The sequence below is a fragment of the Gorilla gorilla genome, chromosome 16 (genome assembly GCF_029281585.2).
Source record: "Gorilla gorilla gorilla isolate KB3781 chromosome 16, NHGRI_mGorGor1-v2.1_pri, whole genome shotgun sequence".
In the NCBI taxonomy this organism is placed as follows: domain Eukaryota; kingdom Metazoa; phylum Chordata; class Mammalia; order Primates; family Hominidae; genus Gorilla; species Gorilla gorilla.
Genome location: NC_073240.2, coordinates 39719410 through 39743712, shown reverse-complemented (window position 1 = coordinate 39743712; position 24303 = coordinate 39719410). Strand labels below are relative to the sequence as shown.

The window sequence follows — 24303 nt, the reverse complement described above, 5'->3', positions numbered from 1 at the left end:
ACAAAAATATGGGCATTAAGTATACTGATTTTTGCTGCTAGGCTATCTTAATAAACATATCTAGAAAAAAATATAGATACTATGTAGTTGTATCAATAACTATATGTATATCTATTTCTGTATATAAAATCAAGAGTTCATACTGAGACCTTCAAGTCCAATCCAATACCATAGGATTTATTCTAGCCTTACTCCTTTCCTAATTTTAATCTCCTTTTCTAACAGTGAAAAAGCTGACTGTTATTATCCACAATATAGCTAAAATCACACTTTTAATGAATTATCTATAGTATTCACTGGTAACTTTCTCTCTTTGACCTGGCTACACTTGCTTTCAGTAGAGAAGAGGAAGAAAAATGCCCACAGTGAACAACAGTTGACATATATATTCCCCACATTTTCCAATACAAAGGCAAACATAGAGTGAAATGTTTCCAGGGCAGTTAAGGACTAGTAACCTTACATGTGTCCTTAGATGGGAGTTTATTTTCTCAGACTAAGTCTGGGCTTGACATTCCAGCTGCTTGCCCTTCCACTGCAGAGGGATATGAAGAAGTCTGCCACCAGCCGCTAATGGAGAAAGCAGCTGCCTCCGGAGAGAGGATGAGCCACACTTTCCAGTCCCCCGCCTCCCCAAACTTCTCCCCATCACTGCAAACACAGCGTGCACAACCACACACAAATGAAGGGAAAAGGACCCCTGTTTGTTGCTAGGAAATCCTATTGGAAGTGAGAAAAGTCTCCCTGTAAGCAAATTCTTTTTTAGCCATTTTTTCTTTTAAATGGCGATTTGCATGAACAATAATTCGAGCCTGATGATTTTATTTGTGAGTGGTTGCCCACGTGGATTTGTGCAGTTTCCTGAGAAGGTGGGTGAGTGATCACATTATTTTAGTAAGTTTGTTTGCAGAGTCTTAATTCATTGATTAAACACATGGTTACTGAGAACACTTTGTGTGTCAGCTACTGTGTTAGACACATGAAATATAGATATGGAACAGAGCCTCAAGAGCACATGGTATAGTCACCAGGAACAGAAGTAGGACCTCTTTTCCCTAGGAGATAGACCATTTCTGATGGCTTTAAGGCAACCACCTGATATGGTATGATGTAGATAATGCTTAGCAGCTTTCTCTAATTCTTAAGTATCTCCCTGGCACTTCTCATGATGTCTCAAGTGCCATCATTAGTACTTTTTGTGATTCCTTCCTAAAAGCTTTGTGAATTTCTTATAGCATTTCGTATTAGTATAAACACTTTGGCAGGATATTTGTCTTAAATCATGATGACAGATGACATATTATTGATATTATTTAGCAGTAAACTTAGGGCAAGGTCTTATGAGTAGAAACTCATAAGAAGGAAGGCAAGTCAATTGGAAGTTGAGGGCAGGGGATCCTAGCTAACACCATCAGCAATTTCTTAATCTTCTGTCTGTAAAAACTGGTCAGCTGAGAACAACAGTTGATACCTCTTACAATATATAACCCAAAATATGTGTTTTGTCATTCCATCCAAAAAGGAATATAAGGAGTGTCATCAGCTGCTGTGAAGCAAGAACAGATCCGAAACTTAGATGCAGGTCCTCTCCCCCACATAATTTAAAAGTGATTGCTTTTCATATATTTTTTCCCCAAAAACTGTACAATGAACCTATATCACCCTGCTTTCATAATAAGGTTAGGAGGGAGCACTCCAAAGGGAAGACCTAATACCACAGCATGTGTTGGTTAGGATTCTTGATAGCGGTGACATAAACACAGCTCAGCCAGCTTAAGGAAGATCAGCTGAAAAGAAATATAGCCACAGCTCTGATGGGAGATAATGCTTCGTGGTTCTCTCAGGTTTCTGAATTTTTTGTGAGTAGAGGCAATGACTGACTTTTTAAAAGGATGTTTGTATAGTGAACAGTCACTCGAACAGAGAAAGGCTTATAACGGACAGGGTTACTGCCCATTATAAAAATCTGGATTTCCTAAACTCAGGATTCCTCCTCAGTAATGCAACTCACTGTGAGTACAAGTGTCTCTCGGTCCTCTATACATCACCATGTGGGAAATGGGACTGGAGGCACTGGCACCCTGGCTACTGCTATTGTTGTGAGTAATAACATCCTTTGTCTCTGAACCAAGTTTCATGTCTTCAACTAGTATCCATGAAACTGTGGCAAGTTCACTTGTTAGTTTGCAAGCAAAGTAAAATCTCAGACCCTTCCCAGAACTTGTCAACTCAAAGGATCAAAGTAGATACTAACTACCAGAACCAGGGTCTCAAATTCATTTCCTTAAGGACTCTCTCTCACCATCCCTTATCCATTTCTGTCTATTCCTGTTTGGCTTTAGTCTGTAGACGGAAAAGAGAAATGGCTTTTGTCAATCCCAGATTTATAGTCTCTCAGCTCAGCAGCTGTCTGTGTATTGTTCCCAGAGAAGAACTCTGATTGACTTAATTAGGAGCATGGCCCCCAGGATCTATCTTTATTTGACAGGTATACCCATGACATATTCACTAAGAGTATATTTTTGGAACATGCTCTTGAACATAAAAATTCTTGGGAATATAGCTTCTAAAAATATGAACAACTTAATGAAGAAGATATTAATGTCAATTACTTATATTCAAAACTTTACACTCACATGCCCTTCAATTTTACCTCTCTCTCTCCCCCTCATTATTCAGCTACAGCAGAGAGTTGGGAAAGAGAAATAAAGCATTCCTAAAATGGCAGTGAAGAAGGTAAAATAAAACTAACTATAAAAGTTAGAAGAAAAGTAAATTCTGTTTACTTTTGAAATGGTCATTTGGAAAGCGGATCATTCTGCAAGTTGGTTCTGGACAAACTCATATAGAACCCTCCTTTCCACTCCTGCTCTGACCCCTGCTAATATTAACTCCTCTTCCTTCACTCCCTTATTGCTACACGTGTCTATTTCCCCAGTAAGCTCTTGAGAGAATAGAGATTTCTCCTTATGTTTCACACAAAGTATTTTCTACAAATAAAACTGTTTTAATGTCCACAGAAAAAAGACTCTTACCAGGCTCTTCTTGTAAGTAAAAGGTCTTATAAAGCAGTGGTCCCAAAACTTTTTGGCACCAGAGACCAGTTTTGCAGAAGACAATTTTTCCACACACCAGGGCAGTCAGGGATGGTTTCAGGATGATTCAAGCACATTAAATTGTACACTTTATTTCAATTATTATTACATTGTAATATATAATGATGAAATAATTATACAACTCACCATAATGTAGGATCAGTGGGAGCCCTGAGCTTGGTTTCCTGCAACTAGATGGTCCCATCTAGGGGTGATGATTGTGACAGATCATCAGGCATTAGATTCTCATAAGGAACATGTAACCTAGATCCCTCGCACACACAGTTCACAACAGGGTTTATGCTCCTATAAGACTCTAATGCTGCCACTGACCTGACAAGAGGCAGAGCTCAGGCAGTAATGTGAGTGATGTGGGGTGGCTGTAAATACAGATGAAGGTTCGCTGACATGCCTGCCCTGTTGCTCCCTGCTGCTGTGCAGCCCGGTTCCTAACAGGCCACAGACCGGTAGGGCCTGGGGGTTAGAGACATCCATCATAAAGGAACACAGGAAGACAAAAGATCCCCCAAATGCTGATTTATATTGTTCTAAACAATTCTTTCCCTCTAGTTTGAAAGAAAGAATTGCCTAAGTTCCAAAGACTTGAGCAGACTTTATTTTCTTGTTCATTAATTCTCAGTTTTAAGAAACTGTTAAAAAATAGAGCTCAATCAAACTAATTAGAATAAAATTTCCTGTTAAATTATGTGAAGATCATTGAGGTCATATTAAAATAAGCTCTGTAACTTCTATTTGAAAACACCTTTCTTTGCTCATGTACCTTCTTCTGCCAATTTTTCCCCAAATTGCTTAAATACTGAAATTTTTAATGCGTCTTTGTTTAATTTTGATATTAAATGGATGGTTATAGCTTGGTGTTTTTTTTGTGTGACTCTTCATACTTATTGCTGCCTTTTACGTTGGTAAAGAGGCAAGAGAGGCCAAGGCCTTGAAATGAGGACTCTGGACAAAGACGACGGAGCCAGTTTGGCTTTTGCAGGGTCAGTGAGTCATGGTACAGTCACAGATCCCCATGGGCTCAAGCCCATTGGCAGGCCAGCTGAGCCTCAGCTTCTGTCGCAGGTAGGCCAGCCAACTGGATGACAGTGGATTAATATTACTAGTCTTGGTCTATTTTCCTTTAGTGCAGTGCTTTGAGTATATATATATATATTTCTTAAATCTGTTTTCAAATGACGATGTAGCTCATGGTGATTTTATAAACTGTTATCATACTTACTAGAACGGCCTTAGGAAACATCTTTCACTTAAAGCATCTCCTGACTACTTTGAACCCCCGATTTCCCTGTAAATTAAATACTTAAATAATTCTAATTATGTGACCTTTTCCTAGGAGATCTATATCAGCCACATTTTAAAAAATAACATGGGACAATTATGGATTACATTAGGTCAGACCTATAACATGGGACAATTATGAATTACATTAAGTCAGACCTATAGATGTAAGTTTCCAGAGCGCTTGGAATTGATTCCAAGGACAACTCCTATAATCGACCCAACCATCTTTTCCTACAATGGATAGTCTAGTATGTGATGTGGTAAAGGGAAATCCCAAGAGATACCTTCTGCATCTGCAACACAGACATCTGAAATGCTTCCATAGATGTCATACTTATCCATGGAAGTATATTGTTCTTATTGACAGAGAAAATAAAATTCTGTTTGGGCTGCAAGGCTTTTTTTAATCACCTCAGTAAACAATAGCCAAGAAATCAGTGTGTCTCATCTTCATAGATTTACATTTAAGAGCTTTATTGATTTTGTATGATGTTACAATTCTGAAGGCCTGAACAAAAGAGATATCTTATTTTTTTACCAGTGTAACTAGCCACTTAGAATATTTTGATGGTAGTACAAACCAAATGCTTTGTTCTGGAATAAATAAATAGCTTTCTGAGAGTTCCAAATTTTGGCTAATTCTTGATCAAAGCAAGCACAGTCTTTTCATTGACAGTGGAATAGATATGTATTAGCAAATATTAAATACATCAATTATCATAGTTTGCCATTCTTAGACATAGCCAGATTTATAAAATATTCTAAAAATAAGCCTCACAGAATTTTTAAGAAGCAAATAACAACAACAAAAATAACTGGTTGGGGAAAAATATGTAGTAAAGAAAAGAAACTTAAAGAAAAAGAGGAGGAACAATTCAGTACTCATGATGAACTATGAGAGACAGTTTTCAAATGCTCATTCAGTTAAGTCAATATAAATTCAATAATTTTTGCAAACTAAGAAATCTTAACTAAAGGTAATTAGTAAAGGATGAGCCTAACCTAATAATAATCAAGTTTTGAGGAATGGACACGAAAGAGAAAACTAGCATATTATATTACTCCTTTTTAAGATTGCATGTAGAGTTCATGTATTCTTCACCGTCAAGATTAATCTGGACATCTGATGAATAGTCTCAGTAAGTGTTGTGTTGTTTAATAATACAGAGGCAAGAAAAATATCTTTTGGCCAGATAATATGAGACTCAATTTGCTTAAATACTACTTAATAAACCATCAAAAGAAGCTAGGTGGGTTGGAATGAACCTTTGTTTTCCTGTATAAATTTGAGCTAAACTTTGATAAGATATTGATATTTTTATAGGCTTAATATTTGTGACTTTTAAAAAGTAGAGGTTGTTTCTTCCCTAATGTGGATTATGACATAGACAAATAAAGAGGAAATTAGTGAAGAATTCTTATCTGATTGTGTAGACTTGTTCCATGTAATGCATAATTACAGTTCATCACAATTGATATACATAAGTCAAATTTTATTTTTGCTCTTTCTTAAACTTGTTTTCATTATACTGTCTTTTCTTCTTCTAAAATCCACTTTTCTAGATATGTATCCTCATTCCTATACCCCCAAAGCATTTAGTTAGCCAGTCATTATACCTTTACATTGGGAGCACTCATTAAGGGAGGAGGTGAGGCCTCTGAATGACTGAAGAATCCATAGTATTTCCTTCCAAAGTAAAATCTCTTTGCTCCCTTATTGGACTTAAGATTCCGTGCCAATAAGCATCTGTAATAGGGAATTGCTGAAGCTCAATGGGTAGAATGACCCATGTGTGTCAAAGCAAAAATGCTGAGCTCAGATATGGCAGGCGGATAGTGTCAAATCCAGCAGGCCACTGGATAACCCTTTCCTTAGCGGCCTATGAAGGGAAGCCAATTTCCCTTCTGCTTTCTGCCCACAGACATGCCATTCTGTCATCTTCCCTCATCTACTTTATAGAATACAGCTGCCCATCAGATAGCACTGCCCTGCTAAGCCAACCCAGTCTTCCCCAGTGGAAATTTTAGAGCTAGTGATCTTATTTTCTAATGAAAAGTAAGACCTTAAACTCTGGGTCAAATACAGGCCCTGGGTATGTTTTTCTGGGGCAGCATCTTCTGGGCTCATGTGTATGTACCTCTCACACCTGCACAGCGTTGCCTTTCCCAGTTCTAAGAAGAGGAAGCCAAACTCCACATGAACACTGGGCTGAGAAACAAGGCAGGGAGAACAGACAAGCCCTGGTGAGGTGTCTGTAACGCCAGGGCACACATGGTACCCTGGGCTGTCCAAGGGAGGTGTGACACTGTTTACCACGGAGAGTGGCTGTGCAGCCTGGCTCCCTACGCCCTGTCTGGCCTATGAAATTTGATCTAAATCACAGAAGGCAAAAACATATTACTTTGACCACAATTCACATTCCGTAGGAGGAGACAGGATTAGAACATTTCTATTCTTGCCCAATGCTGCTAAATTTAAAGTCAATTTAACTGTTCACTGCAGTCTTCCTTCAAAAGACCAAAAGCAAGCCTCATTTTCTGGTGGCAAAATGCTCTGGAACATCATCACGAGCTGTGTTGTTGCGCAAAGGAAGATGGCAGGTCACAAAAAACAGTCTTAAGCTCACAGCCAAGGCTGCTGCTAAACACCACCACTTATGCCTTTATTCTTACTCTCATCCATTTATGTCTGAATGTATGTATTTAAACAATAATTTCCTAAGCTTGCATTATATTAGAATATGAAGGTGAATGAGGCAGAGTCCCAGCCCTTGAAAGGCAAACAAACAGTCTAATAAAGACAGGCACACACATAAACAAATAGAGAAAATTCTCCATCAAATTAAATCTGGTGTGCTGATGGCTCCCCTCTCCTTTTCACTTCTGCATCCTTCCTCAGCTACTCTCTCGAGTCTTTCATTTCCTGTTTACTCAAGGACGCTGCTTATCATTTGAAAGGCAACTCAAAAGTAACTCTAGCCTTCCTCTTTCAGGAGGCCCATGTGGATTTACCAGGTGAGACACAGGAAATATTTTACAGTTGACTTCACAATTACTTTCTTCTTATTCAGCCTTCCTCTCTAGGCTTGAATCTCCACTCTCCTCCCCTTTACAATTTTTTAAACCAACCTTATTCTGTGACAAATAATTTTTTTAGGTTATATTTAACTTCTTGAAGATATCAGCATCTTGACTAGTTTTCAACCTTCTCGTGCCATTCGGGATTTTCAAGGACTTCTATAGGCTATCAAGCTTCTGTGGACTCATTTACATTGACGTCATCAGATCTCTGTGACAGGCGTCAACTAGAAAAGCTCTTCTTCCTCCATTCAGCCTGAGATCAAAGATCCCTGGAGGGAAACAGGGGCAGAATTGTGGTAGTTAAGGTATTTGTTTGGAATTAACTTTTATTTCTGCTGGCCCACCAGGCCGAGGGTACTAAATCCTAAGGGTTATTTTCCTACCTCTACTTGAAATAATATTACATAGTATTATTTTATATAGGTGAAAAGGCCAGACTCTAGGTCTAAGGAATGGCTCTGAGCTTACTGTTCCACCTGTACCTGTATGATCAGCGCCATCAAATGAAGGAACTCAGGAGCCCTCTTCACCACCTCCTTCCTCCAGCCTTACCTTAGGGGACTGCTTGAAGACTAGTGAGCATTCCCTTTCTGTGACATCACGTGCCTCCACCCCTCAACTCCAGTGGCTGGAACAGGAGGCTAAGCATCTCTTGGGCATCTAGTATTTAAAGCTCTTTGCTCATTTCTATATGTGTGTCTTCTCCCCAGAGAAAAAGATGGCAAATCATCATGGAAGAGGGATGAGAGATTGAAGAACTAGAGTTAAAATTGGGGTTTGGAGAGGGTTACAGCTTAAGAAAACTTGAGAAACGACCTCTTAGAATAGAATCCTAGGATTGACTAAAAAGCATTTGCCCAGAAAAAAAAAAAAAAACACCTAAGGGAAAGAATTTAAGTTACTTGGAGTTTTCAGCAAAGAATTTGATGATTCTAAACTGTGGTGATCTGTACCCAGGAAGGAACAAGTCCCTGGCCTGGTCTCCTGCATCCCGAGGCACCTGAAACAGGAGACTGAGATCCCAGCATATTGAAATTACATTAACTGAAACGTTATTTTCTTTCCATGGAAAAATTATAGCAAGGAGATTAAGTGTATTTCAAAGGAAAATAAACATTTATTGCAATAAATAACCATAAAGTAGATTTAATGATACTCTAAAAATACTTTCATAAATTGGAAAAACAGTGAAACTTCTTTTTCACCATGCCTGTATTTTCACAGAGCATTTTATCAATGATTAGAAATCTTCACCACTAATTCAGGGGTTGTATTGATTCATGGCATGGCCCTCAGCTGACCACCTCACATTTCTGTGAGTCCAGGTCTTTCTCTGCAAAATGAGATACTTCTTTTCTACTTTCTCAGAAAGCATATTCTGAAAAAGTAACACAATAAAGGGTTTTATCTCTTAGAAAACATGATTCTCACGGATACACAACCTTTATTTTTATGCACAACCTTTTTAGCCAACAATTCTAAGTATACCCTCATTGTAACTCCCTGACGCAACATGCACACAGGCACATACACACACAGAGCAAGAAGTTGCAACAGATCCAAATAAAGCTACAGAGAACAAAAATATTGGAATGGGAGACCAGACTCAATATCAGTTCAATAGAACACAGAATATTTTAAACAATAGCACACTTCATTAAGTCAAGATAAACACAGGAGTTTCAAAATTTAGAGCAGGCAGCCACCAATATATTACCCTCCACTCTGTGGAGCCATCATACTGTCCGTGAGCCATCTCAAAATATATCAGCTTCCTTGGCAACATTCCCCACACCAAATATGATCTCTCCTTTGCAACGCCCTTTCCATGGGTCTAATATACTGTACCATTATCACCTAGTGTTTATTTATAAGCTGCCAGTCATCACTTCTGGCTGGAATGTCAAAAACTCTGTCTGGAGAGCTTTTGAAAAATATCATTCCTACCATCCACCCTCAGAAATTCTAGTTTAATTGACCCTAGATGGGACAGAAGAAATCTGAGTTTACAAGGCTCACCGGGTGATTCTAATGTGCTTGGGATCAAACACTGTGGTTGAACAAGAGAGAAGCTTTCACTTATCCAAGTGGAGAGAGTGAAAAAAAAAATGTACTGATGCCCCAAATATGTACCTTACTTAAGGAATCACTCTTATGCAAGACAGGCACAGCTGTGTCCCTGATGGCCCAATGTGTCACTCATCATGTTACAAGTGAAATTCTGCATTTAATTCTGTGCTTTTGGGCAGGCTGACCATATCATTTATCCCTCAAACTAGGACACTTTTGAGAGTGAATTGCATAGGTAGAACCAGCCAAACTGGGGCACCCTAATTATAATAATGAGCCACCCTAATTACGGGAGATCTTTCTAATTGGGAAACATTTATAGACTTTTGGGATACAACTTATTGCCCCAGAACAAATTAGTTTTCTCATTTGTAGAATGGGAAGAATAATACTTATCTTACAAGTTGGATAGATTTTTAAATGGAGACATTTATATGAAATACCTTTGTGAACTTTGAAGTGCTATATATATAAACTTTATATAATACTATTTGAGCAAAACAGTTTCCATCAGAGAGATGGCATGACTAGAAAGTGTTAATGTAGGAGAATTGACAATTATTATTCAGGACCCTCTTTTCTCCTTCAATCCCACTGCAAATTTGGAAGTCAAGTGAGCCAAAAGAAGAAATCCACAGATCCCTGTCAAAGGCACCCATTGTCCTGTCATAGGAGGTGTTACACATCTAACATGTTAGGTGCCTTTTGCCAAATATTCTGGCACATATTTCTTAGAACATTGAAGAGAATTTACAACTGCAGGATGATAGTTGCAAAAGTCTTCAGTAACCATTACCAAACCTACTATGCTTTACAGATTAAAAGACAATGTAATTTAGAGAAGGAAGGGCCTTCAGAGATGCTCACCACTGCTAGCTTTATTTCCTTGGTTGTTTCTTAGCCTTTCTCATTCTCAGTTTCCTTATGCAAAAATGGAGAAAATGATGATCTCTTATCCTAAGGTTGTTTGAGGATTGAAGTGGAAATATTAGTATCTAGCACATGGAAGGCACATAATAAATGACAGCTATTGCCACTATTATCATCACTATCAGTTCTTGATCTGTTCAGTAACTCATGAAGCAAACAGTGCAGAAATAGCTCTAACAAAAAGCAGAAGAGCAGCAGAGGAAGAGGAGAAAGAAAAGGATAGTCATTTTCATTTTGCAAATGTGGATGGATACTGAGGCTTGGGTTTGTTATTACAAGTGACATGTCCTGTTGTATCCAGACAGCATGCTTTACACAAGCCTGGCTGAAGGATCTCATTTGTTGTGGAGCTGCACATTGATGGCATAGCACAGCAGGTGTCACACAGAGCCACAGACCCATTTATGGTAACCATCACCTTCCTCTCTCCTGTGGCCCTGTCCTTTGAGGTTATTTTCTTAACCTCCCTGACCATGCACATTTTACATCCACATCATGCCATCCTTAGTATTTAACTATGAGGTGGAATGTATCCCAACACATTTAGATAATTTATTTTCAGTGCTAAAATGTTTTTATAACCTAACCCAGATTAGATGGAACCTTTTCCTCTTTTCCAGTGCAAGACAAGCAATTGAAAGAAGTGGATGTGTTATTGCAGGCACAATGGAGCCACTGAACTGCAGTGCAAAAATGCAGTAAGGGATACAGATAGAAGAAGGAGAATGTCAGGAAAAGACAGCAGAGGTTCCATAGCTAAGGTCAGAAGGGAAAGGAAAGAGTGCTCCTTCTCTGCCCTATCCCAGAGAGATGAGGCAGGTAAAAGGAGGGCCATTGAGTTGGAGCTTTATGCAATCTAGGGTTCTTTGCTTTGGGAGTGGATGTATGCCTTGCAAGAGGAGATATTCCTGCCTCTACTTCTTGGGAGGAGCTGGGTGAATGGATGTTGTTGCTAACACCCCATCTGCCTGGTTCATGGGTTTCTACATCTAAGTCTTAAAAGATTGGTGGGTTTAGCAACCAAAAGTTTGTTATCAAGGGCTTGAGAAGAACAAGTCACTAGGTCCTTGTAAAGAATCTTTCATTCTTAACTAAACTTGAAATCCCAAATCTCAAAATAAATATGAAACTAGGCTTCCTATGTAGCACAGTGCCCTATAATTTTCAGCTCACTAGACTCTATAAATTCTAGCTTTTGAATTCACAGGCAACATTCAGATGGGTAAATGAGTTCACTTGTCCTGAGATCTGGCTGCAAGATTTGGTACCTGATATGAACCTAAATCTGAGGATAGTGTTGGGAGAAACCTTCCTGACCCCAGTCTTCATTTCTCCTTTGCCTATTATTTTACTTGCATATGGTTATTTAAAAGCAGCACATATTGTGGAATGTGAATCTCACCATTTCTGATGGAGTATTCCTTAGATAAAGAAGTAGGGTAGGCAAAGCCAGTTAAACAGTCAGCTTGGCGGACTCCAGCAAAAGAGCTATTAACAAAATATTGAGATCTGTGGAAAGATAAAGTCCATAGAGTTGAAGCACTGACCTCTACACATTCTTAATCAAAACATGAAAGTAGCAGAGTCTAGGATTTGTTTAATACTCTCCTATCCTCTTCTCTCCCTTTCTCTTATTTCCTTCCCCTTTCCTGCCCCCTTCACACCACAGACACACACACAAGACCTGGATGATAGCTTAATGGCAATTCCATACCCACTTTTAATCTACCCAAATTACCAGGTTCTCCCTGCCATATGCCAAGGTGCCAGTGAGCTTTCTGGTGCCACCCAGCAATTCAGAGTGGTTACGATGGTAAGATGAGAGCTGTGCCTCTGCTACAGTTGGCCTCGCAAACTCCCCTTGCTTATGGCTTCTTAACTTTGCAATAATAAGCCCCTTGGAGAAAAAAAAAAAAAAGCCAAGGAATGAAGAAGGGATCCCAGACTAAATGTGAAAAGAAGAAAATAAAACACCCATTTTCAAATCATAAGACAGGAAAAAACAGGGGCAGGAACTGGTTGTTAAAGATATTGTTTTTGTAGGACTTGTGGCAACTAGAAATTCACTTTATGTATAAAAGACAAGTACATGCATTGATTGGAAACTTCATAAAAATTACAGCTGGCATTTCTGTTTTCTTGTTTTAATTTTTAATTACAAATTCATTCTTGTCTTCATAATATTTTCTGTGATTTGGTCATTTTCTGTTTTGACTAGTGAAAGATTCTCCTACAAACTCAGAATATGAATTGGCTGAATTGTACAAGTGGAATAGAGGAAAAACTCTCCTTCACTCACCCTTTTATATTTAGCCCTTTCTTTTACATGGCCCTAAGAGAGCTTCCCAAATCCTGTCATTATCAAGTATAAGACCCTTCGCAATTTCAAGGGTAGCCAATGTCCCATCACACTTTCAGACCCCATCTCAGTTTCTTCCTTGGTGTCCCTCTCATTTAACTTCCTTTGTTTCCATCTCCCGTTCTTTCCCTTGGCAAACGTTGATGTGCTAGGAATATAGCAGTGAAGACACAGAACAAAAATCTCAGCCCTTATTTAAATAGGAGAGATAGGCAATAAGGAAAATAAATACTTACATTTTGTTTCATGGTGATAGGTTAAGGAAAAAATGAAACAAAAAGCTGAATGATTGTTGTGTTTGCCTGGGTAGATCGAGTTGTTAAGGACTTCCTCCTTGAGTAAAGCAAGCCCTATCACTACTGGTGGTCGGAGGGCAAGTGATGTCAGGATGCTTATTCTTTTATTATGTCTCAACTGACACACAAACAACTTCCAAACAGCTGCTTGACACTAGGTCAAGGAACAGTGATCTTATTTAATATGCTTTGTGCTCATGGTGGCAGGCATTATGAGGGAAGTAAAAAAGTAACAGAAATAAAAGACAACTTTGTTTTTATTTTGAAATTCCAAATAGATTCCACTTTCTTGAGGGTAGAAATCAGCAGTATGAATCATTATATGCTTTGAAAACTTGACAGAAACCATGCTGTAGAAAAACTGTGCCACAAGTAGGACATCAGAGAAGGCTCCATCTAGTAGCTCGCTTATGATCTATGATCTGAGCTTTAAAACACATGACATGGGTGTCTGGAAAAGGACATTGGAGGTGAGGGGAACAACAGGGCTCTGTAGTCCCGGATTCCTCAACAGAGTTTTAAAATAATCTATGAGCCAATGCATTTGGAGCTCCAAGATAATTTCCAACCTTGTCTCCAACTCTCTCTGCCACTTTCACCCACCATACGTTGTCTCCTTTCTTCATGCCTAATTTTCTCTTTGGTAGTTTAGATAATTATGAGTTCAGTACTCAGGATCATGTTCTTTTCAATGTTTTTTTCCTAAGAACGTCATGAGCACCAGGCTCTTCATAGGCTACTGAAATGAGGAAAGCTCTGACCCTCCACTCAAGAAGTTGCTATGCTGGTAAGTGAGCTAACAACTATCCAATGATGGCATATAATGCTCACTCTTTCACAAAATCTGCTCTCCTTTGTTTTCCCAGAAGAAGCTGCATTTCCAGTCTCCTTTGTAGGTATAGATAGCTTCAGTTCCAGCCAATGAGGCATATTCCAGAACTCTTCCCTAAAATTCATCTGTAGTTGATTTCTGCTTCTGGTACAAAACCAGCCTACTTAGCACAAATAACTAGAAACTTAGGCAAAATATATAAAACAAATCTTTCAGACATTGAGAGGACAGGCAGAGTGGGACTGTGATCACTGAGAAAAGGAAAACAGAAGTGAAGCCTACTATTGCCCTTGCTTTCTGCCTATAGACAATTTCTGGAAGATGGCAAAGGGAGGAAGATCCCAAGAAATGCAAAAGAAATGTTGCTAAGCTGAAAAGACAAATATTGAATTTGTGGGAGAATGAGACAGCCAGAATTTGCAGGGCAAATTATTGGAGAGTAATAATTTCTGCAGAGAAATATGCACAAAGGCCCCCTTAACTATGCATGGATACAACAAAACTCCACAAAGCTGCACAAATAGTAACTGCTCAGGAAAAATACTATGGGAACTGTAACCTGCACAACTCCTAGAGTTTAAGCAAGGTTAAGAGATACTCAAATCCCTTCCAGCCAGAGCTGAGAAACCCCACTGAGCCTCAAGGAAGTCGGTAAAGAACCTAGAGAATCATGTGTTGGTAGTTTCGCTTAATTAGCCCTAGAGTTAGGGCTACTTTGGACAACCCTAACAAAGCTTAAAAATAAGTTTTGAATACATTAATATGATTTGCAAGTAACTTAATTGCCTAACAAGACAAACTTAAGCCCTCCTTAGAGAAAAATAATAATTAACATCCATTATTATAACATTCATAATATATTTAATAAAAATTCACTAGACAAAGAAACACTATTACCTCAAAACAGAAGAAAATAAGAAGCAGAATCAGAAGTGACAGAGATAATGGAATTATAAGAGAATAATTTTAAATCAACTATTATAAATGTAATCAATATTTCCTAAAGGACAAGACAGTGATAATCATAATAAATCAATAAGAATACTTCCAGAGATAAAAATACAATATCTGAAATAAAATTTTTCCAAATAGGGTTAACAGTAAATTGATACTGCAGAAGGAAACATCAGTAAAAATGAAGACACAGCAATGGAAACTAAATTGAAGCACAGGAAGGAAAAGAAGAAAAAAATAAAGAGACTCAGTGACCTGTGGGACAATATCAAACAACCAACACATGCAAGATTGTTTTCTGAAAGGAGCTGAAAAAAAAGGTACATAAAATTTTTTTGAGTAAATGCTGGGGTCTGACCCACAGACCCAGGCTGCACGGTGGATGAATAACATACTCAGACACCGATATAAAGTGAAAGAGTGGCTAGGGAACCAGGCCACTCACAGAAAGAGTTGTAGCAGTCATATAACCTGACTAGCTGGCCCTGTGGGCATTTATTCAGCACAGATTTAATGACAAAGGCTTTGAGTCAACACACTTGTGGATAATTAATTAATGTGGTTGCCTTCCCCAGAGAGAGCAGTCCTACAAATGATTGGTCTTAGGACCACATGAGTCAACAAGCTCTTTAGATAAACTCCCTTACATTCCTTTGTACCTACTCTAAGCTATCAGCTCACGGTAAGAGGATTAGGCTGTTTTCAGCCATAACTCTCTTCCAAGGCTTTTACAAAACCTTCCTGCCTTCCAAGAAGGTTTGCTTCTCTTTCCTATAATTTCCTCTTACAATTTTTCCCACCGCCATGACTGAACTCCTACATCTCTCCCTTTTGTTTTTAGCATCAGGTTTTGTTGGAGAGTACAGATGTGTGCAGCAGCAGGTCTGTCAGGCATGGTGGTCACTGCTCGTATTCTGGCTTTGCATCCTAGAATTGGTAAATAACATAAGACAAACATGAGTATAATTTGCAACATTCTTTTCCAATCAAGGAGTGACTTGTAGTGTTACTTGGCAATTTAGTTTGATGTGTGCTGTGACTAAGGAACCCCGTTGGGGGTAAGTTAATCCCTCTCTGTTAAGCAGTTGTGTTGTTAGAAGCTGGGAAGGGGGTGTTTGTCCAAGTAACAGGGCAGAAGAAACGCGGATTTAAGAGATAAGTCCAAAAGAGTGTAGCAGGTACCAGTTGTAAGCAGAACGAGAGAATAAAAAAGGAATAAATTATTTGGAGTGAATGGTGTGTTTAAAGCAGGATTTGCTTAGCCTTCTGAGTTGTCTTCTTCAGCATTCTGTCTGGGTCCTGTGTCATCCACAGAAGCCGCATTGTCTGGGGCTGCGGGTCCTATAGGGTCATTTTCTTCATTTCTGGTACTGGGTTGGGTCCTGGCCATACCATAATATGGTTTGATGCATTGTGCTGGAATCCAAAGAGGACCTGAGGGGGTATGAACAAAAGCATATCCTCTTCTCCATGTTAGCAAATCATTTGGACCACACCATACATTAGTGTTTACACCTTTCCATAAAACTGCAGGTTTTATGTCTTGAGAGGTTTTAGCAAAGTGCTTTTGTGACAGCTGATTGAAATTTATCATCTAAATTTAAAAGATTAAGCAGTGCTCTACACATTCGGAGAAACTTCTCTAGAAACAAACTATAGAAATGATCCCTGAAAGTATAGTCTTTGGGTAAGTTGAAATTGTTATAGTTAAGTTTCTCCAATTTTGGTGGAAAAATTGATGCAATTGGGTGGCTTGGTCAAGCAGTGATGTCATAACCCAAAGGTCTGCTTGATCATTGCCGTAAGCCAACGGGCCAGGCTGTGAGCTGTGGGCTCAAATATGTGTGATAAAAATAGGATGTGTACGTTGATCTAGCAATTGCTGACGTCAGAGAAAAAGAGCACGTGGGGCTTGCTCCAGAGTGGACTTAATTAATGCTGTCTCAAGGTTCTGCAATAAATAAACAGAGTAAGGCTGGGCTTGGTGGCTCACGCCTGTAAGGCCAGCACTTTGGGAGGCAGAGGTGGGTGGATCACGAGGTCAGGAGTTCAAGACCAGCCTGGCCAAGATGGTGAAATTCCATCTCTACTAAAAATACAAAAACTAGCAGGGTGCGGTGGCAGGTGCCTGTAATCCCAGCTACTCAGGAGGCTGAGGCATGAGAATCCTTGAACCTGGGTAGCAGAGGTTGCAGTGAGCCGAGATCACACCACTGCACTCCAGCCTGGGCAATAGAGTGAGACTCTGTCTCAAAATCAATAAATAAACAAACAAACAAATGGAGTAAGCAGAGTCACTAACAATATTGATGGGCTGAGCAGAAAAAGTCTCCAAAGCCAGTATTAAGGCTCCAGCCTCAGCTCTTTTATTGCTAGTAAACCCAGAACAAGTGAGGGAATTACGTGTTCTCCACCAGACTACCACTTTTCCATGTTTACCTGAGCATCAGTAAACAGTGTTAAAGCATTAGATATGGGGGAGAGAACTACTTTTGTAGGCATAATTACAGGAGTACGAGATAAGAACTGAAGCAGTTTGTCAGCAGGGAGGGTATGTTCTAAATGGCCTGTGTCATCAGTGAGTGGTATCTGAAGATCTAAAGAGAGGGGCTATACTGCTTCAAATTGCCTTTGACTCAAAGGAATTCTTATGACATCAGGGTCATAACCTAGCAACTGATTACATCATCTGCAGCCTGAATAGATGACTTTACTAAGTAGCTGGATATAGGGAGAGAGTGTTTTAGTCCCAGTATGTGAGAAAGAAACCCATTCTAAAAAGTGCAGTCCTGGGCTCATCTGTCCTATTAACCCTGCAGGGGAATGTTTAGTGGGGAAAATAAACAACTGGACAGAATATTGGGTGTCCATGCAGTCCATTTGCCTTTGGGAAATAGCTTGCTCTATGTCTTCAATTTCCCTTTTTGCTGCAGTGGTCAAATACCTGGGAGAATCCAGGGCTATATTGCCCTTTAAGATAGAAAACAGGTTTTGCAACTTTTTGCAGCTTATCAGTAGATATGCCCAAGATGGGGCAAAGCCAGTTAATATCACCCCATAATTTTTGATAATCATTTAAGGTGCATAAGTTGCTAGTATTTAATTTAACCTTTTGAGTTCTTACTGACCGGGAAGTTAGTATGTACCCAAGTTATTTCCAAAGAGAAGACATCTGTACTTTTTCAGGTGCTGTGATTAAACCTCTTAGGTATGTATTCTTTACGACAGAGGTATATAAATTTACAAGTACTGTCACCTTTGGGGCTGCTAATAAAATATCATCCATAAAATGAATAATCTTGCAGTCAGGAAATTCTTTTCTACTGGGAAGCAAAGCTTGCTTTACATAATACTGACACATGGTAGGACTGTTTAGCATCCCCTGAGGAAGCACTTTCCAATTAAATCAGCAAGGTGGCCCCTCATTATTGATAGCTGGTATTGTAAACGCAAATTTTTTTCTGTCCTGTTCTGCTATGGGAATAGTATAAAAACAGTCTTTTAAGTCAGTAACGATTATAGGCCATCTCGAGGAATCGCCGCCGCGGATAGAAGGCCCTGTTGAAGGGGCCCCATAGGTTTCAAATTAGCATTAATAGCACGTAAGTCATGCAAAACTCTCCATTTACCAGACTTTTTGGGAATGACACAAATGAGCTAATTCCAAGGGCTGTTTGATGGTTCTATATGGCCGGCTTTTAATTGCTCCTCAACTAATTCATGGGCTCTTTAATTTCTCTCCCTTCAGAGGTTACTGTTTTACTTAAATTGGACTTGAAGAGAGTCACCTTAGGGGTAAGGGAGAAATAATAGTGGCCATTATTAGAAAAGGATTTTTTAAATTCTTAAATTTTACTTAAATTTTAGCAGAGAATTATAATCTGGGACATCACTTGTATACAAGGAACACATGAAATTTTGCTGTGGGCCACCTGCAGAGCACAGTGGTGTGGGTCCCAGGGTGGCAGCTGCATTGTGCTCGCTTAGGCACGACTTTCTGTCTGTGCCATTCTCTCCCACTGCTGCCAGGTGGCTGCTGCCGGCCGACCAGACCCTGTGGGCCCAGGGCACTGCGAGCTTCCCTGCCCCTGAGCCTTTTCTTCCACCCATAGCCCACTTGGCTGCGTGGCTCTGGCCTCTAATGCCTTTTTAAAAATCTTTTTATAAGCATCAAAAGAAATGGGTTTATATACCTGATTGCCTGTTGATCTTGCATTACCGGGCAGGCTAAGAGCTCCCCTTCTAATGCCGCTTGCCTAAGACAGGGTCCATAGCTATAGTGTATCCCTTGTCTTTTATCCAATTTATTGGAGGAGGGGGCTCAGGGAAAACCCCCATTTCTTCTTTGTTATTTTTGCCTGGAAACAATGGGGCTGAGGGAGATGGAGGCGGGAAGGTAGGTGACGGTTCTTCCTCCTTCCCCTTTTTAGGCTCTTGGGTGTATAATGGGACCTGGGCTGCCCTAACTAAAGTCCATAGCGTTAGAGATGATAACTGGGACCCATTGCCCTTGTGCATGGTGTTGTTTAAGATTTTCCCCACTTGTTCCCAGAGCTCTACATCTAGCGTACCTTCTTCTGGGAACCATGGGTTATGGAATACAACAGTTCGCATTAGGTCCCTTAATTGAGCCCGTGAAACCGAGGCTCCACTAGCTTTAAGCAGTTGTTTCAATACTTCTATATACTGTTTAATGACAACATGTTTACCAATTAAATTTTAATTTCTGATTTTGAATAGTATGGAGGAATATTTATTTCTATAGATTTATCTTTATCTTGCTGACTTCCTAAACCCAATTATTAGTTCTAGAAGCTATTTCTATAGATTCCAAAGTATTTTCTACAGAAATAATCATGATGTCTGCAAATTACGATCATTTCGTTTATTAGTTTTCAATTTATTTGCATTTTAAGTCTTCTTTTTTGCCTTGTTATGCTGGTCAGAGCTGCCAATACAATAATGAATGGAAGTGGTGAGAATAAACACCCTTGACTTTTTCCTGATCATATAGGGAAAGTATTCAGTCTTACACCATTAAGTGTAATGCTAGCTCTAGATTTTCTACAGATGCCCTTTATTAAGTTGAGGACATTTCCTTCTCTCCCTAGTTTGGTAAGAATTTTATTCAAAAAGAGCATTACATTTTGTCAAATTATTTGAAAATATATATTGAGATTAATTTATGTTTTCCCCTTATTTTGTCTATTAGTATGAGCTGTGGTTGGGGATAATTGACTGCGAAAGAACCAAAAGAGCTTTTCTGGATTCACGAGAATTTTCTGGGTCTTGATTATTGGTGGTATTTGTAATCGAATTGTGAATTTACAATGTGTGCATTTTCTTGTATGTTATACTTTTACATAGTTTATTTTAAAAATACATCTGGACTGCATTCTTGTCACCTTATTTTGTTATATCTTCCCCCATTCTGCTGCCTAAAATTTGTGCATAGTGATCAGAGCTCTAGCTGCCATCTTACACCTTATCATCTGATATGAGGATGAGAGCCATGGATGCAAGGAATCCTAGTCTCTGAGAGCTCTGAGAAACTAAGCTGCCGTATCTAGTCCTGCACTGACTACTTCTAGATTTTTACCTGAGAGAAAAATAAACCTCAGAAATGTTAACCTAGTGTTACTTTTTGGCAACCCTAACTTTAAATACTGAAATAACTGAGTGCAACACGGTACCATAAACATTTGATGCAGAGGAAGTACCAGGAACATTTAATAACGTTCATGATGAGTTATAACTAGTTGGGTTTCAGTAAAAATGCTGTTGGCAGGTGGTGGGGGGTGGGGGGTGGGGGAAGAGAGAGAGAAAGATTTGAAGTGGACCTTAGAAGTGAATATAATTTTAGTAGATAAATGTTGGGGAAACCAGCCCCACACCACCCAGTGGGTACCCCGAGTCCAGCAGAGACAGAGGAGTTAGGAAGAGACAGAATAAGCATTTAAAAGGCAGGTCCAGGGGACCGGAGTGTTGGAGGCTTGGTCATGGCCCAGAGCTCTTGGGCTCCACCCAATTTATTGGTTTACAAGCTCTTTGTTCTTAGGGCAGATGGAAGGGTGAGGAAGGGATGAGGAAAAGGATTAATCAGTGAAGGAGAACTCATGAGTCATTTGATAAGATGTATAGCAGTGGCGGTGTCTGTGAATTTCCTTGAGCAAAGGCATGTGTCTAAACTACTTAAGATCTTTAACTTATCAGGACTGAAACTGCTGGGAGGAGGTTTCAGGAGGAGCCAAGATGTTTGATTATACTCCACTGCTTCAAAGGAGTGTTATCTCCCTGAACAACCTGTGGAATGCTGCTGAGTGGTTATGCTCTCAGGGCATAAAGACATGAAGGCAATAAGGAGACTTTTCTCCCTGGAGGCTGCCCATGGCTTCCCATGGGTGTCTCACACAGGGGAGACCAACTCAACTGGCACCCCAGAAACTCTCTTTCCTACAGCAAATGTGGTAGAAAAGCATTCCAGGAAAAAGACTGTCATTAAAATAGGTGCATAGATGATGAGAGGTAGAAGCATTCAGGTGATGTAGGGGACATGTAGGAAAATAAAAGGACAAAGGGCTAAGTAGTTATGCTGGAGTGCTCTGGAGAACCTGACTGGAGAGCTGGGATTCATTAAGCTGTACGAAGTCAAGAAAGGTTTCTGGGCAGTGAAGTAATAGGTAAAATTAACCCATGGCAGCCCAGAGAGAAGAAGCAGAATAAATACAGGGAAAGCAGAAAGTATGCATAAGAAGCAAAACATTCAGTTTAGCTAAAACCCGGGATGTGTTGAGAGGAGTTGGGTATGGAATAGAATAACAACTTTGAATTATTGGCTTGGTATGAACTTATGTCTTTAAAAAGCATAAGTAATTATTTCTGACTTAAAATCAATTTGCCTATAGAATGATATAGCAGTTATACATTAGAATTAGTAAGGCAGTATGGATGAAAATACAAGATTTAATCTATTAACACAGTACAGACAAGAGAAAATAAGAATCAGGATCAAAAAAGAAGGTAGGAAAGTTTGTGTAGTAATGAAATCAGGACCTGGAGAATGATCACATGTGAGGGACCCTGGGTAAGAGATGAGTCAAGGCTGGCTTTGAGGGTGCAAGTCTGAGATAGTCACTCAACCAAGAATGATGCAACAGAGGTAGTGACTTTGAGGATATAATTCCTCCAATCAACCCTGGGTTGTGACACTCTTCTCTAGAGAAACTAAATTATTCTGCCTATGCTGATACATGGAAAGAAGGGGAGAAGTGTAAAATGCAGAAAATACTATGATAAATATGGGAGGCACAGGGTAATTGGAGTTTCAAAAGGAGAACGGATTTAAAAATAGGGCAATGTTTGAAGAGATAATCACTAATAATTTTCAAAGCAATGAAAGATACCAAGCAACATATTTAGGTAGCTTTACAAATATCAAGCAGGTAAAAATTATATAAAGGAAACATTACATAAGTATATAATACAAAATAAGAGCATTCAAAACAGGACAATTTAAGTCTGACAGCCGACTTATTAATAGAAAAGATGGGAGTCAGTAAGCAATGGGAGAATTTCTTCCAAGTGTTGAAAGAAAATAATCACCAGCGTAGAATACACTTCTATCCCCATTGAATACATGCTTTAAAAAGGAAGGCAATATAACCTTGCTGGACAAATGAAACCTGAGATAATCTGTCATTAGTGAAATAGGCCTAAAGGAAATAATAAAGGGTCTTCTTCAGGCAAAAAGAAAGGATGCCAGATGGAAGAATAATAATGAAGTAATTAATGAAGAAGAATATACACAACAAAAATATGAGCCAATGCTTTTCCCACTGTGCAACTTTCCCTCTCTGTACTTTACTAGTCCATATAATCAGCTCCACTGGTAACAGCATGCACATTGATTATCTCTGCTTGCTCTATGATGTGTCAACCTTGGTGAACCCTTACTCTAAATAGGTATGTTTTCCAGACTGTTAGGAATATATCTTTTAAAATACTGAGATATTTTAATTGTAACCATTTGAAACTGACACTTCCAAACACACAGTATACATTTATATTTTTCATAAAAAGACATGGCAATTGTTTATTTTGGCATTATTTTATAAGATAAGGATGGGCCCATGGATGGGTATAGTGTGATTTTTCTCCCACATTAAGTAAACTAACACTTTCGTTTATTGAGTCACCTGTCACTTTAGTCAATAAGCCTACCTGTAATAGCTTCTCAATCTATAATTTGATATTTCTAACCTGCTGTGGAATCAGAAAACAAGTGATCAGGCTTATTATCTGATTGTTTATCAAACCTGCAAATACTAGATGCAAGATGAATTTTTTGGAGGGAGAAAAATGGCAAGCTATTTCCAAATTATTTTTTTATAAATTAGGTTTAATCTTGATAACTAAACTTTTAATATCTATTATTCATGAATATTTATACAAAAATTATCAGTGAAACAGCCACTAGAATTAGAAAACACATTAGTAAAGAGAATTCAACATTATATTAAGAAAATAATACATTATGACCAAGTAGGATTTATTCTAAGAATCCAATGATAATTGAGTGTTATGAAATTCTTTAATTCAGCATATTAATAGATATAAAGAGGAGAAATACGTAATAATTTCCACAGATATTGACAAAGTGGCTGAAAGAATTCTCTAATCATGCTAAGTAAGCATTAACATGATTAGAGTATTCTTTCGACCACTTTGTCAACATTTGTGGAAAAGGAAGCAATAAGAAATTCTTCCTTAACATGATTAGTCCTCAACTCAGCATCTCACTTACTTAATGGGGAAATACTGGAAACTTTCCACTAAAATCAGAAACAAGACAAGAATGACCACTATCCACTACTATTCAACATAATAAGAGAGATACTTACCAATGTGATTTGGCAAAAGACGACAGAGAAATAGAATTGGAAAATAAACAAAATTACCTCTACTTTCAGATCATATGATAGCATATGTGTACAATTCAAGAAAATGATAAAAACTCAAGAAAAATAGTAAAGTAACAGAAAATGTAACCAACATAAAAAATCACGCTTACAAACAATAACCATTTGGGAGGTATAATGGAAGGCAACCCCCTACTTACAACATCAATAAAAACAGAAAGTACTTAGGAAAGACAAACCTTTCTGAGGAAACCATGAAAACACACACCTGTGAAGGATGCAAGTAGACTTGAACAAATTTTTCTTTTTAATACTTTTAAATTTATTTTAAAATCTTCAGATATTTAAATAACATTTAAAACATTTAAATATAATTACTAATTAAATATTAATATTTATATATAATAATTTTAGTAGTTTGAAATTCACTACAACACTTCTATACTTAAAATAATGCCACTGGCAG

At 38.6% G+C, this 24303-nt stretch overlaps 1 long non-coding RNA gene and 1 pseudogene across 1 annotated transcript; both read right to left on the bottom strand.

Annotated features, from left to right (window-relative positions):
* Positions 1-5869: 5869 nt before the first annotated feature.
* LOC134757239 (uncharacterized) lies at positions 5870-13162 on the bottom strand. The gene is made up of 3 exons (XR_010130953.1): positions 13074-13162; positions 8031-8177; positions 5870-7747 (listed from the first exon to the last, which is right to left on the bottom strand). It is a non-coding gene; the product is annotated as an uncharacterized lncRNA (long non-coding RNA).
* A 3350-nt stretch (positions 13163-16512) lies between these two features.
* Positions 16513-16603, bottom strand: LOC115930984 (uncharacterized; annotated as a pseudogene).
* Positions 16604-24303: the final 7700 nt, after the last annotated feature.